At 41.7% G+C, this 16,276-nt stretch overlaps 1 protein-coding gene and 1 long non-coding RNA gene across 2 annotated transcripts in view; one reads left to right on the top strand and one right to left on the bottom strand.

Moving 5' to 3' along the window:
* nrxn3a (neurexin 3a) overlaps positions 1-8,105 on the bottom strand; it is a 206,829-nt gene extending 198,724 nt beyond the window's left edge. Inside the window, 1 exon segment of the mRNA XM_082515716.1 lies at positions 7,851-8,105. The gene's annotated coding sequence lies outside the window, so the exon portion shown is untranslated.
* The window catches only part of LOC309695275, a 158,412-nt gene that overhangs the window by 30,451 nt on the left and 111,685 nt on the right, over positions 1-16,276 (top strand). The window lies entirely within an intron of this gene.

The raw sequence follows: 16,276 nt of genomic DNA, 5'->3' as shown, positions 1-16,276 counted from the left end.
ACACCTGTTACCTGCAGTGCATCTGGAAAGTATTCACATTTTGTCCCGTCACAGCCTTATTCCAAAGTGGATTCAATTTGTTTTCACCTCATAATTCTTTGCATTATAGCCCTTAATGAGAAGATGAAAAAACAGCTTAAATTCCTGTAAATGTATTAAAAATAAAGAACAAAAATGTAACACGTACATAAGTATTCACAGCTTTTGCTAAATATTATGTTGAACCACCTCTGACAGCAATTCCAGCCTTCATGAGTGTGATGCTAGAAGCTTGGCACGCCTGTCTTTGGGAAGTTTGTCCCACTCATCTTTGCAGAAGCTCGATTGCTCCACCAGGTTGCATGGTGAGCATCGGTGCACAGCCATTTTCATATCTCTCCAGAGATGTTCAATCAGGTTCAAGTCTGGGCTCTGGTCTTGCATCTTAAGGACATTAACAGAGTGGTTAACATTAAGGATGTCTCTGTAAATTCCTGCATTCATCTTTCTCTTGACCCTGACTAGTCTCACAGTTCCTGCTGGGCCTAAACTTCTACTATTCACCTGGGTTTTTTGAGGAGGTTTCACCCTAGTAGGGAAACAGCAATAGTAGGATAGAGAATTTTGTTTCTCGTGGTCTGGGAGTCCTTTGTCAATTTCAAGACCCTGCTTCTTACTTTCATCCTCCACTTCCAATTCTGAGTGTCAGGACAGAGACTGAATATTTATGTACATTTTTATTCCTTTTAATTTTTAATACATTTGCAAGAATTTCATTCAAACATTTTTCACTTTGTAATTATGGGTCATTGTGTGTAGAATTTAAGGTGAAAATGAATTGAATCCATTTTGGAATACTTTCTGGATGCGCTGTAACTGATCGGAGCAAGATCACAGAAGTTTAGTTGACTTAATGCTACACTCTGAATAAACAGGGTTCCTTTAACTGTTTGGATCAGTGAAATTTCCCTAAAATTTACTAAATACTAAAATGTGTAAAAAAAATTTTTAAAAAAAATTGGTGCCTTACTAAAGTAATCTGAGTAGTTTTTGTGCACATAATGAATCAGACGAGGAAATGTATACAGCTGTACATTTAATTCACCAGCAGGTCATGTCCCACTGTGATCTACAGCAACCAGTTTTTCTCACCATCGCAGTAAAATAAATCTTTCTAGAATTCAAAGTTTCCCGACATATTCCGACATGGAGCCATGAAATTGTGAACACGGGTAAGGGCGGATAAATTACAGCGAAATTATAAAATCAAAGAACGCAGGCCAACCTGAGCGTGGAGGAGGCATGTAAACATAATAATAATCCATATCTCCACTGCAACAAGTACGTCCTCCACTCCTGAGTGATAACTGAAAACAATATCTTTGAATAATCAACATGAAGTTCGACTTTTTCTGTTCTGTTCATGCGCACTGCTCCCTGTTATATAATAATCAGGGTAATATTTAGCAGGCATTGTTACAGGCCTGCACCGAAAAGTCATTAATATTAGAAATTAATATTAGTGTTGGAACTGGCAATGTTTCCAATACATATTCTGTCGTGCATACAATGTTTCTAATATATATTTGTGTACAATATTACTACGTAGAATTATTACTGCTGCATTTTCTCTCTCAGTGTGTGTGTGTGTGTGTGTGTGTGTGTGTGTGTGTGTGTGTGTGTGTGTGTGTGTGTGTGTGTGTGTGTGTGTGTAAAACCCCATTATAAATAAGACATAACTAAAATTAAGCTCTTTTTTTTCATGCACAGCATTAGGATCAGTTAAACTTCATAGTTGATCATGATGATGGACTTTGATACATTTTCACATGACAACTTTACGTTTAAAGACTTTTAATTTGGTGTCACAAACTGACAAAAATTATACAAAAATGTTACCTTCATGACTTTGATCTAAAACAGTCTTCTAACATAAATGTAATAGTGACACTTACAGCAATGATGTGGGTTTTTTATTTGTACACACAGTACTGATGTATTTTGTTGTTGTATGTGATAATTATTATTAAATGTATGAAGATCGGCCGACCAGAGTATTTCACAAAGCTTCTTCTGTACACGGTCTACAATAAGAATAAATCATCTTTTTAAAAATGAACCCTTTGAATATTTACACTCTCGGTGAGTTTATTGAAACACCACCCGAATCCTTTGCTGTGTCTCGGGGTGGGAGCTCTGGCGAGATGTCATGTGACAACTGTTTGGGTGAAAAATCTTCACCACTCATTTTTCAGCTCTTTTGAAATGTGGGCTCGTTATACTGTGGATCATGATTAATTATGAAGTCTTAACCAGATGTCACTGCAAATTGTTTTCTGGGCTAAACTGTGTCAACTACTCATACAGCCTCAGTATGTGCCCAGTGGTACGAGTTATGCAAACCATTTGCACAGGAATGCTCACCTCTGTGAACACACCAGTATAAACATGCAGTGCAGTCGTGTTAATATCGCTGGACACTTTTCAAGTATAAACTGAGAAGTGAAATCAAGAAATATTTTAATATATTGTTTTACACGGACACACATAACATTTTGTTTTATGTTGTTGATCATTACTTGGTTGTTTGCTTGGGTTACCATGGTAATACAACTTGATGTAACCCAGTAAAGTAAAGCAGCCAAAAAAGGCCAAACTGGCATTACTGACATAAATTAAGCCATTTTTGACGGAGAGAGTCTCTGCAGTGTCTGTTTAGCAGAAATAACAGAATTCAAAACGAAACCAGAGCAGAGACAGCCACGGATGTTTGCATCATCATATCACTGAACCTCCAAAACGATCCTCGTAAGACTTTTACGTGTTGTGTGATGATTGTGTCATATGACTCTATCAGCACACACAATGTCTACAGTGGGCTGGTTCTTTTAGAGCACCTTTCACTCAGACCACTTTATAGAACATGTTTCATTCACACATCTAAGTGAATGCACACAGCGTGCATTCATACTCCAACGAATCCGTCGGGATCAGTTCAGGGTTCAGTAAATTGCCCAAGGGTACTTCAGCATGCCGACTAGGGCAGCCAGGATTTAAAATACCAGCCTTTCAATTAGTACACCTGCACTATCTCACTGTGCTATGCTGAACCCCTCAATTATCAGCTGCTCCACTCTTGGAAACACTTCTCTTCTTCATTAATGCCAAAGATGATTATTAAATGTTGCATTTAGAAGCAAACTTTATCATTTCATTTACTCGGATATTAAGGATGTTAAGAATGTGCATTTTATATTACTCGAGTAGCAGCCATCATCTACAAAACATTTTGCATCACTTTAATACGCATCCCAAAAAATTAATTACATTTTTTAAAAGACCTGCAGGATGGTGAGAACATAATGTTTAGCTGATTTACTGAAAACAGGAACTTCCAGCTAGCAGCACAGGCTGCAGGTATAGTTCAAATCCTTTGAAATCTTCTATGAATGTTCAAATGAGTAAAATCTTGATTTTTAAATGTTCTGTGGTTGTAGTCGTAATTTGCATTATCAGCCCCACATGGGCATCGCAGTATTAGGCAGTAAGAAATTGAGGATGCAAGTCTGCAGTTTTGGTTTCAGGATGTGTACACTCTGCACGACGCGTGTGCACACGTGTGTGTCTTTTGTTGCTGTGTGAGAAGTGTTGGGGGTTAAAAGGCTAAACGGCATGGATCATTGTTCTCGGTAAAAGGCTCCTTTGACGAACCCCACAGGGACAAGTCCACATACACTCACTGACAAAAGGCAGCAGCACACTGAATCCTATTAAGAGCCACACGGACTGGAGTGAAGCGTGTGTGTGTGTGTGTGTGTGTGTGTGTGTGTGTGTGTGTGTGTGTGTGTGTGTGTGTGTGTGTGTGTGTGTGCAAATGCAGATGAAAGCGACCAATCGGCTGGCCTCTTGTGTTTAAATTGATGCTACTTGCCAGTAATTTTACAGCAGGTGCCCTGATCACAAGCGTAACCCGTTGCACAAAAACACACACGCATGCGGTAATGCTGTCCAGATGCAGAGACAAAATGTCCTCCATAGCTTAACGATAATATCTCAGGCTACAGATTTTTGGGACGCGCTTATCTCACTGAGAGTAAAGCCTCCAGATACGTACAGAGACACTGGCCATTTTGCCTCTCACAGCGGATTCAAAGAAGTGCCATTTTCTTTGCTGGCTTTATTGCTGCAGTGGTACAAAATCATTTGAGCAGCACATGCATGCTGACAGTGGCGAGGAGGAGGAGGAGAGACAGCAGAAGGAAAGATGAGTGGAAACAGAGATGGAGGAGGGAGGGATGTTCCACCTCATCCATTCCCACTCATGCATTTCACAAAACACCCTAACACTATTCTTCATCACACTGCAAACACATACTTCAAGTCTGTAACAGACCTTTCCTGGTACACAGAGCAGCACTGATCCACCATTTTAGGCAGATGCATTTGGGCTCAGTTCTTCTACACAGACTGGATGTGACGATGTGCTGTGATGTCCTGAAACCTCTGGACAAGCCGCTGAGATAGCGTGTATTTGTTCCTCAATAGAACGTCTCTTTGCTTCTCTGTACTCGTGTGTTTATTCCTTTGGCATGAAATGAAACATGAAATTACAGATGAGATTAAGAGATGGTCAAATGATCATTGTTCAGCTTTTTTAGACAGTAATAATGTTTTTTGATAATTCTAACAGACATGAAAATCATGCCATGAAAATCTCATATGACGACAACCTAACAATCCATCATATGTACCAAGGTACTGGCAAAATGTGCAGAATCTCTATTAGAAGTCGACTAAAATAAATCATTTCATCTTTTTAAGGTGGAAATTGTAATTTGTTTGACTGAAAACATTGTTGGGTTTTGGTTTTTTTTGTTTGTTTGTTTGTTTATTTGTTTTTTGTTTTATATTTTTATTCATACAATTATCAAACAATTCAACGTATCAACAGAGAAACGTCGTGGAAACCAAATATATTCATTATTAAATTCTGACCCTAAAACCTTCAGCATGAAATGAGTCAACGTTCAGTCTCATTTTCTTTGCTGACCTGTTAAAAGCTTCCATATTTTATTACTGCAGATTGTTCGTTTTTAAATAAACTACAAGTTCATTAAATTAAATAACAGCAACATAAAAGAAAGCTAAGCTGAGGGACGGCGTGTGTGTGTGTTTGTGGAGCAAAGGAAGGGAGAGAGCGGGAGGGGGGTGTATTTGGCAGCGGTTGCGCGTGGGCACCGTGTTGTTATCCAGCTTCTCAGCAGGCAGGACACGCCTTCCCTGGGCTCCGTGATTTCTGCTGCAGCACCCTTCACGGCATTACATCACCCAGTCAGAGAGCACCCAGCACCCCACAAACTCCCACAGCCTCGTGCACGTGTGCTCAACGACACCACAGACGCCTATACTTTACCAACGGCAGTACACGCAACACGCGAGCGCACGCGTACAGCATACACTCCATAAGTCTAATCACGAGTGTGCACGTTCGAATAAAAAGAATAAACGACTGCACGTGTACGCGACAGCCAAAGCACGGATATACACCTCTCAGCCACACACACACCGCCACCACCCGTTTACGTAACACCAGACAGCCTAATAGCTGAGGACTTTTTTCATTTGATTGAAGGTATTTTAATCACCTTATATTTCTCATGTTATCCAAAAACTCGGTTATTGAATTGCCCATCATTAAGCCTAAAACCTTCATCAGAAATAACTTGTATTTTCAGGCTGACACATACAATTTTAAATGATCAGTTGTTCACAAAATTGAGATTTTTTATGGCCCAACTATGACACACTCACAACGAAAAAATGCAGAAAACGACCAAACTAAAGAAAAGAGCATTCTCCAGAATGCTGCGTATTATTTGACTCTCCCCGCCCAGTGGGATTAGTGGTACCTTGAGAGCCCTTGGCTTTTTACACTTGATTTGTCAGCGTAGTTAATCGGCTGCCAACCACGGGGGAAAAGGGACAGCCAAATTACCCGAATCACCCCCACCCTCCACACTACCACCACCACCCTAACCTTAAATTAGGATGAAGGAAAATTTAGGGGTGTTTTATATTTCTGCATCAAACACGCGTCGTATTCTGAGGCGTTTTTCAGTATATATCAACCCAACACTGGATCACATGTTAATAATGAACACACATTTACAATCAGATTTAACACAACCTGCCGAGAAATATTTAAAAATAATCAAACGAAAGATTTTTTTCTTTCTAGAACTGTCAGCCTCGGAGAATATTAGCCATTTAAAGTGTAGGTGATGAGACATCATTGGGCCCTTTGCAGGGGAAACAGACGCATTCTCTAGGTTTGGGTTACGCCCATCCACAGAAGCGTTAAAAAATCCAGATTAGGAATTCCCCGTGCATAAAAGCACAAAAAAAATCTAATCCTATTAACTCTACAAATCCGACACATCGAAATATGCACTGCAGCGGCGAAGAAAAAAATATCTAATTGCCATCCGCCTGAACTCATTTTCACTCTTGTTCATGGGTTCGAAGTAGAGCTGATGTTAGACGGCGTCAGATCGAGGCCTTGATTGTTATTTTGCGGCAGACGGTGGATTCTTATACAAGCGCGGGGCCTTTTGTTTTTGTCCTGTGGAAAACAGTCAGATTTGATGTAAATGAGACATCCTGCATTTGCCGCAGTGTAAAAAAAATGGTGTAAAAGGGGGAAAACACTGTCCAATTAAAATGACATTTTATTTATTTATTTATTTTGTTGTTGTTGTTAAATGAATTCGAGTTGATCTTATAATCGGGCCCAGTTAAAACAGGCCCCTTCAGCAAATGTGGAGTGATGCAGATGAAAAAAAGTTGTAAGCTTATTGTGCGCCATGAAAGGCAGTTTGCTGAGAGGAGCAGTCAGCAAACCTCCCTGCTGTTACTGCGGACGCCATTTGATCCACAGGGGAAAAACCAAAATCCAAAAACTCCTTTTACGGAAATGAAATTTTCCTCACATATAATCGCTATGCTCCATTTCAGCGGAGCACGTTCGTTTTCCAAGCAAATGCTAAAACTGAACCGGCTATTATTGATCTTGATAGAGTAATGTGAAGGCTTTTAAAGAATTCCGTTGAGTTGCGCTTAGCTTAAAAAAAATCAGAAAAATGGGGGATGATTGAGGAATGTGGTGGTTATTTCATGGCGAGGAAGCGTGCAGCCTGCCGCCGCGCGCTGTCCATCTCCGGAAGGTCATGAATCAAACTGCTCAAATGACACGAAATGACATGAAGCTAAATGTAAAGATTGTAGGCTGGGTTTGTGGGGCCTAAAGGGCGTCGCAGTGTGTTTGACATTCCAGCATAAAAGCTGCAGACAAGAACAATGCGCGGACACTGGACACCTGGCGTTCACCTCATCTATTATTCATCATTTTAAAAACGAGTTCTGCAGGTTTCCCTCAAAGCCCCGTTTTTCATATTCAACACCAGCATGTTTATTTGTGTATGTGTGAAATATAATGAAACGAAAATTGAGCATTTCTGTTGTAAACACCGAGAGAGCGGAGGGGGGTGTAATTCTACACCCGCCAGTCACTGTGCGTCTGTTCCATCAGACCAATTTAGAAGACAACATGGCAGAAATTCTCATTTTCAGCCCCTCAGACGCGACTTTTCCTTCAAGGAGACTCGGCACATTCGCCGTTTCGGTGCGTAAAAATTGTGAGTGAAGGGGAAACTCCCGTAAAAGTGGCTAGTCCCGTGGTACCTGTCCGTCAGGAGTGGAAACTCGATCCGCCTCTTCCCCATATTTTCCCTGGAACATGCTCCTGTCTCAGTTCAAGTCATACGTGGATAAATGATATGGACAGACTAGACTACACAGACGACGTTACTGACCTTAGTTAAACAGACAGCCAAGAGTATCCAACTGCTAAAATCCAACTCCACAGAGATCTTTTTTCCTCTTCTAGTCCAGACTTGTGTTCTTTTTTTTTAAGCAGCAGTGTTTCCGGCGCCGGTGGTGCTGATGTAGAGACGGTACAGTGACAGCTTTATCCTTCCTTACAGGTGCGACGACCACGGTGCATCATGGGCACAAAAGCCGCTGTTAGCTCGGTGCCACTTGCAGCGGCTGCAGGCGAAAGGCGCACACGCGCGCGCCACCCAGGTCCGCCCTCTCCTCAGCACCAGTACACGCCATTTAAAGGCATACTGGTTAATAACGGCCCGCTCTTTCGCACTCACACACCTCTAAATATGGTCTTTTGCGCTTTAGGCTGGTAATAGGCTTTGTCAGGAGGTGTGGTGCTTCACTTTATCACCGTGGGTCAGCAGCATACCAGATCTTTCGGGCTTCACATGTGGAGAAGAGCATGATGTAAGGTGTAGCTGCACTCAGCCATTGATTTGTGCTGTGTTTACAGTGTAATCGATATTACTGATAACCTGACTGATTATGCATTACATTGTTTTTGTTTTAACCATAATTGAAGAATATGTGACAAAAAAAGTTTTCTTTAAATTACCTTTTTTTTAATAACTCCCTTTATTGTGGCCTTTCTCTGTAGCTGAGATAAGAAGATCTTCACTAAAGAGAAGCTTTATTAGAGGAGGAGCCTGTCAGCAGCAGGCTAACAGTGCTGCTATCCAAGGTGCTGAAATGCCCGCAGACACCTCATAAAATGTTTCACCTTTATTATCTTTTGCAGTGCTCACTGAGGGAAATTAATTCATCACCTGTATAATAACATGCTTCAGATTATTGGGTAGTACATATATTTGGTGAGAGAAAACACACGTTTAACAAAATGTGTGTTCCTGTTAAGACTCATGAAGGACATCCAACACTGTCAGTGCAGCAAACAGACCCACTGTTTATAATTTACTTTCTTCATCTTACTACAAGGATAAAATGACTTTGACATTATCAGAAATAAAAAGCAAACCATCCAAAAATGAGTTGAACAGCAAGTTCTAATCATTTCAACTGTGGGAAGACCTGCCCGCAAAAGCCTTATTGTTAGATGAATAGATTTGAATAAACAGAGGTAGGCATGACATGGACAATCTCCCTGTGTAACCGCCTCCACACACACACACACACACACACACACACACACACACACACACACACACACAGTCAAGCACCTGCTTTCCACCTGGATAAAGTTACTCAGGGAAACATATGCTGCTTACCTTATTGTTTTTCATTCACACTAAATGACATCAAAGCTCTTGTATTAGATGTTCCACATTTCAGTTCATCACACTGTGTCCTACAAAGGTTCCCAGATGTTCTTTTTAACTCTACTGAAGGTCTTCCCTTTTCTTTCTGCAACACAGTGAAATGGAGCTGAATGGGCCGTCCACAGCTTTCCTGAAAGCAGTTTTTTCAAGCTCTGAAAACAGCAGGACTACAGTTTTTTGAGCAAGTGACCTCTTGTGGTTGCAAAGAAGAAGTAGAATGATGTCACTATCTGATTACAACCTCGATGAAGACGTCAACAAAACAAGTGATTTTATCTCCACTATTTTCTTTCCTTACATTAAACATGTTTTCTTCAAAGTCCTTGAAGCAAGTTTTACATTTGCAAACTATCTGTAAACACCTTTAAAGCTAAATCTGCTCAAACACATTTAAGTATTGAAATTTCTTGTCATTTGCCGACAATCTTGTTCCTTTTATTTTTCAATACAAAAACAAACAATGCTAATTCTATGAAAACTGAGGGATAAAAAACACGCAATCAAACTTTTCAAAATCATATTAAATCATTTGTTTGGCTCTGCACTTTCAAAATTAATCAAATATAATTTCATAATATTTCACAATATATTTTGAAACATTAACTAAATTAACCTAAATGAATTTAATGTGACTGGTTGTAAACTGTGACAGACTGGAGAACTCTTCTGGGTATACCAGACTTGCCCTTTGTAAGCTGGGATAGTGTTTCACTGTGTTGACAGGCTTTTGTTCTATTGTCTGTCACAATGAACCCACAGAGCTTCAGTTATGTTGAGGCTCTGGACAGGCCAATCCACGACCGATACTTTTCCATTGTGGATTTTTCCTGTTATGGTTTTAACACATTGGCAGTTTCTTTGGGATTCTTGTCATAGTGAAAAGTCGGTGCCATGTGGAAAGATGTTTTCAGATGGTTTTATATGGTTGATCAAAATCTGACAGTATTTTTTTGCTTTCAAAGTTCCATCAATTTTAATAAGATCATGAGCACCACTTCAGCCGGTTTCCTTGCCTTAAGAATGTAAGCCACCTTTCTATTGAGGCCGTTTCTCAGTGAGTCTGTCACCTTCGTGCCAAACTTTATTGCTTCATTAGGAAATATAGTCAGGTCGCCTTAGTTGTGGTATACCAGTGATCAGAAATACCATTATTACTTTAGTATTACTTTAACACAAAGTCAGGGCTGACCCAGGACCAGTGCTGTGAGTCACACTGCGCCGCAGAAGTGCTGTCGCTCCTCCATCTCCAAAACCTTCCAGGACCTGATGCTCAGCAAAGTGTCCTCCGGCAGCCAAACCCATCTGTTCTCTGATTGGATTGTTAAATTTGTGATTGACATGACATTAACCAATCAGCTGAAAGGAAGAAAATCCTGCAGTCTGAAGTGCAAAATATTTACGACCACAATGTGATTCCATAGTGTTATTACTGTTCATAAAAACAGCTAAATGTCATACAAATTCTTTCCTAGCTGTCCCAAGTGATTAACCAAAAGGTTTATTTGAGTTCATTCCACATAAAAACAAGAGTAAAGAATGTAACACAATTTCAGTTTAGTGACCTGTAACGGGGGAAGAACATCAATGAATGCTAGAGTTACATGTTTGTATGGAATGAATGATTTACTCTTTACATTATGGAATCAAGAACGCTTTGTAAGTGATTTACTCCACATTTATAAATATTCTATAACAGGTCAGGAACAAGCACCTTTTTCCTGCTGCACTTGTTAGTCCAGACAAGTAAATGACAGCTACAAACTTCAGGGACACACATGAAGTTTTTAGCTGCCATTTATTTGCATTTCAGGGGCTTTCCTGGAACGTCTCACACACTTGACACAAAACCCAAGTGGCTGATGAGCACAGTTTAAAAATGTTCTTTGACATTTTAGATTAATTATACATTTAATATAATTTGCTCAAAAATGTAAAATGATCTTGATCATTTTGTACCCTTAATTGGTAAATATATCAACAAACAAGTCAGATACTTATCATTTACTGCTGACTTCTTAAACATTTCAGTTTAATTCTTATTTAATTTATTCTTATTTCCATAGTGCCCAATCACAACAAACATCCCATCAAGGTACATTATACTGTAACGTTGCGTTCAGCTGGTGCCCACCAAAGCCTGGCGTATACCTCCATTGCACCTTAGTGGACAGGAGTGTCTCAGGTGTCTCAGGTCACCCTCCCCCAATCCAGAAGGGATGTACAGCATTCCACTAAGGTGCAATGGAGGTATACGCCAGGCTTTGGTGGGCACCAGCTGAACGCAATTGTGATCACTAGTTAGACCCTCTGTTGTTTACAGTGTGGGAGGTGCTCCAGGCCATGTTCAAGCCCAGCTAAAAATGAGAGTCAATATGTTCTGGGCCTGAGGGCAAAGCTGCACACTTTGGGGAGATTGTCACGAGAAAATTTGTTCCAGGCCCAGGAACGTCAGCAGTGCCTGTACAACAGAGGGGTTAGGCAGTTTTCACTGGGAGATAGTGTGCTTGTGTTACTCACTTGTTCGAGTGTCCCTTCGTGGTCACACTGCGAGTGGGGGACGTAGACTATGAAGTGGTAGAGTCGGACAGGGGAGGACCCACACAGGTATATAACCTCAACCTCCTTAAAGCATGGGAAGAGGCTGAAACCGTTTTTCTGGTGAGCATGTTTAATGAAAGACATGAGTTGGTGCTGGAGGTGCAATCGGCAATTCCCACCTCCCTCCATTGTGATGACCATCACACAGGCCTAAAGAGCAGATGCTGCTGCATTGCAACAGCAGTTTTCAGATGTGTTCTCCCCCCCTGCCCAGCCATACCAATCTCATAGAGCACACTGGGTGGTGTGATGCTGGGTTCATGGCCCTACAGGTTAGCTGAGCATAAGATACAAACTGCTCAGAGAGAATTGGCTGAAATGCTGAAAATGGGTCTAGTAGAAGAGTCGCACAGCGCTTGGTGTAGCCTCATAGTTCGTGTGGTAAAGAAGCATGGGTCTATGTGGTTCTGTGTCGACTACCACAAAGTGAAGGAGGAGTCACAGTTCGATCCTTATCCCACGCCCTGAGTTCATGGCTCAGTTTTTTAGGGTAGCCCTGACTGAGCCCATCACCCACCAGGAACGAATCCGACTTATTGCCAGCTAGGTGGGCCAATCTCTTGCAACGGTTGTATAGGGATCGAATGCCCCATAGCAATGGGCCAGACACCGCATACTCCCAGAGAACTCCCCACAGGACCCCCCAAGGGACACGGTCAAATGCCTTCTCCAAGTCCACAAAACACATGTAGACTGGTTGGACAAACATGCGCCCTCAAGTATCCTTGAGAGGATAAAGAGCTGATCCAGTGTTCCACGACCAGCACGAAAACCGCATTGTTCCTCCTGTATCTGAGGTCCGACTAACGGACGGACTGTCCTCTCCAGCACCCTGGTGCCAGTGGACACATGCTGACAATTTTCTCAGTTGAAGTCAGCAGCATTCCACCCGCACTATACACAGTGCAGGTAGAGCACCGCTTTCCCCTCCTGAGACCCCTGACGGTTTGCCAGAATCTCTTCGAGGCAGTCCGAAAGTCTTTTTTGATGGCCCCTCCGAACTCCTCCCACACCCGAGTTTTTGCTTAAGCCACTGCCCTAGCCACGTTCCGCTTGGCCTGTCGGTACCTATCAGCTGCCCCCGGAGTCCCACAGGCTAACCAAGGCCGATAGGACTCCTTCTTCAGCTTGGTGGCTCCCTTCACCAGAATATATGGCCAAAGGTCTGGTGATACGATTACAAAATCAGTCATCAACCTGCGGCCTAGAGCGTCCTGGTGCCCCATGGACTTGTGGACTCTCTCATGTTTGAACACGGTGTTCGTTATGTACAAACTGTGGTTTACATAGAAGTCCAATAACGAAACACCGCTGGGGTTCAGATCCGGGAGGCCGTTCCTCCCAATCACGCCCCTCCAGGTCTCGCTGTCGTTACCCACGTGAGCATTGAAGTCTCCCAGTAGGACAACAGGGTCCCCAGGCGGAGCACCCTCCAGTACCCCACCTAGGGACTCCAAGAAGGCTGGGTACTCTGAACCACCACACAGCGCATACGCACAAACGACGGTCAGGACCCGTTCCCCGAGCCGGAGGCGAAGGGAAGAAACCCTCTCATCCACTGGGAGAAACCCCAACATACAGGCAGAAAGCCGAGGGGATACCAGGATACCCACCCCAGCCCACCACCTCTCACCAGGAGCAACTCCAGACTGAGACGGATTCCAGTCCCTCTCCAGGAGACTGGTTCCAGAGCCCAAGTCGTGCATCAAGATGAGCCCAACTATATCTAGCCGGTACCTCTCAACCTCACGCACTAACTCAGGCTCCTTCCCCACCAGAGAGGTGACATTTCATGTCCCAATTGCCAGTCTTGGTAGCTGGGGATCAGTCCACCAGGACCTCCGCTCCTGGCCACCGCCCGGCACACAATGGTAAATGGTAAATGGCCTGTATTTATATAGCGCTTTACTAGTCCCTAAGGACCCCAAAGCGCTTTACATATCCAGTCATCCACCCATTCACACACACATTCACACACTGGTGATGACAATACACCCGACCCCTACGGTGCCTCCTGCGGTTGGTGGACCTGCAGGAAGATGTCCCTTTTTCGGGTTGTGCCAGACACTCACTCTCAGGCACCCTCCCCTGGCTCCAGGGCAGGCCCCAGTAACCCTATCCCGGGAAGGGTGAACTGTTTCTTTGATGGTCTTCTCATAGGGGCTTTCTGAATCGCTTTTTGTCTGTTTGATTTGCTCTTTGTCTGGTCCCTCACCCAGGACCCAGGACCAATTTGCCATGGTTTGATTACGGACACAAAAAACCATGGTAGGGTTTAAAAAACATTGTCAGTTTTTGGTTATCAGTTTAACATCAAAAAAATCTGTTTATTCAGTGATTCTCGAGATAAGGGACAAAACATGTCCGGCAGATAGAACCCAATTTTGTGGTTAAAAATATGCATACAAGTGTTACCCAACTGCCTAAAAGACAAACCAAGGCAATGTTTATACAACAAAAGTATGATTTAGCATTTTTTATACATATATATTTATTTTAAGTGGTACAATACATTACCAGTACCTTAAAAATCCATTGTCCAGAAGCAGGTGTGATAATATTAAAATACAGAAAAAAAATTAAAAGTAATGTTAAATTAAACATCATGGCTCTGTTCATTAAGTATTTAAGTTAATACTTTATATAATATCAAAATATGCAATTGAAAATTTATTTTTAAATATTTTTTAAGTGATTAAAATCGTGTCCAGAGTTTTTGTCAACACCGTCAGATATTTTTAAAAGTACAAAAAAATCAGGAATTATTGTGGGCAGCTTACACTCTGAGGACCCCTTTACCACTTCCTGTTTGATACACATGCCATGAGGTCACTGCTGTGATAATGTTTTTATTTTTATTTCATTTATTGCACACCTTTCTGATAAAGCTCTGTGTCACAACCATAGTGCGTCAACACCACAGTTGATGTAATCCAGGATTTAATTATTTTTTCTTGTAAAAAGAGCTTAATTTAGGTAGATTGTAGAGGCCATAAGTAAGTGGTGAAAAACAAGATGGCTTCTGTCAGAAAAACATGTGTTATGAGAGAAAGTCGGGTATTGTGTCAACACCATCAGGATTTTTGTCTGACGGTGTTGACCCTTTTTCTAATGGTGTTGACAAATGCCACAAAAGTGTGCTATTCACCATTTATATTAAGTTATTTTTTACTAATATTTCAGTCATATTACTTCCTGTGTATTTTACTGATATTTCTGCTTCACAGATGTGTCAAATATAATCAAATTTGCCTTATATTGAATCTCATTGTTTATGTATATATTATTAATCCTGTAGGAACATGCTTAGTCCTCTGCATTTAACCCATTTGCTCAGTGATGCAGTGGGCAGCTACCAATCCAGGATCGCCTCTGTTCGTTGGATTTGAACACCCAACCTTCCGATCATGTGGCATCTGCTGAGCTAGCTGTGCCCGAGAGCTGTTCTTTAATTGATGATGTATGAATCCTGCTTCTGGGCCCAAACTACTCTGTGTTTATTAAGGCTGTTGTGCTGTTAAAATGTTTTAATGCTTTTTATCTTGTTCTATTTAATCTGAACAAGCCCCTAAAAACAGTCAGAACAAGCCCCTAAAAACAGTCAGTGATCACTGTCAGCCTAACCATTGCGAACCTTCACGTTAACTTTTATCAAGTGGAAAAAAGCGTTCATCCTCCAGCTTCACTGTGTTTATATTATGCTAACACAGCTGTGTCGCTAGCGATCACGTAGCACATCATTATATACCAGCTAGCTTCAGTAACCTGACAAACGTCACTGCTGTTTAGTTTTCTGTCTCCATTTATGTTGGAAGTGATAGCAGAGCTGGTGTTCAGGTGGAAACAAGCAATCTAACTTCTAACTCTGTTAAATTTCATATATTCTGTTTTCATGGATGCCTGGATGTTACCCCTGGTAGAGCAGCCACACTGATCATTTTATTAAAGATGAAAGAATTTAGACAGTTTGTAACTCTCAGTGATGCTGCAGAGTTCCTTTGACTTTGGGATCTGCAGCGGAGTTTGGACCTGGAAACGGCTAATGACATCAGACTTAATGGCCGGATAGCATTTCTATTGCTTAATGCAGCGGTCCCCAACCGCAGCGGTCATTTGGTACCGGGCCGCGAGAGTTGAGGCTCAGGTGTGAAATGTTTGGTTTTCAGGGTTTTTATCGGTTTTCAGCGTTATTTTGTTATCGTTTTTATCGTTGACTCTGTTTTCCTGGGTCTTTTCACGTGTGTTATGAATAAATCTTCTTTTTTTCGGTACCAGTACTGGTTTTATTTTGTTGTATTTATCCGCGACACCTTAAAGGCCGGTCCGTGAAAATATTGTCGGGCATAAACCGGTCCGTGGCGCAAAAAAGGTTGGAGACCGCTGCCTGAAAGCATAATTGTGTTGTGAATATTCATCCTTAATCTGTGAAAAAGCATAAGGTTCAGAAAAATTATAGTAATTACAAAATGGTACATTTC

Source organism: Aulonocara stuartgranti, assembly GCF_965226115.1.
Source record: "Aulonocara stuartgranti genome assembly, chromosome: 19".
NCBI classification, from domain to species: domain Eukaryota; kingdom Metazoa; phylum Chordata; class Actinopteri; order Cichliformes; family Cichlidae; genus Aulonocara; species Aulonocara stuartgranti.
The sequence above is the reverse complement of the archived record's forward strand: the minus strand, read 5'-3'. Positions and strand labels throughout refer to the sequence as shown.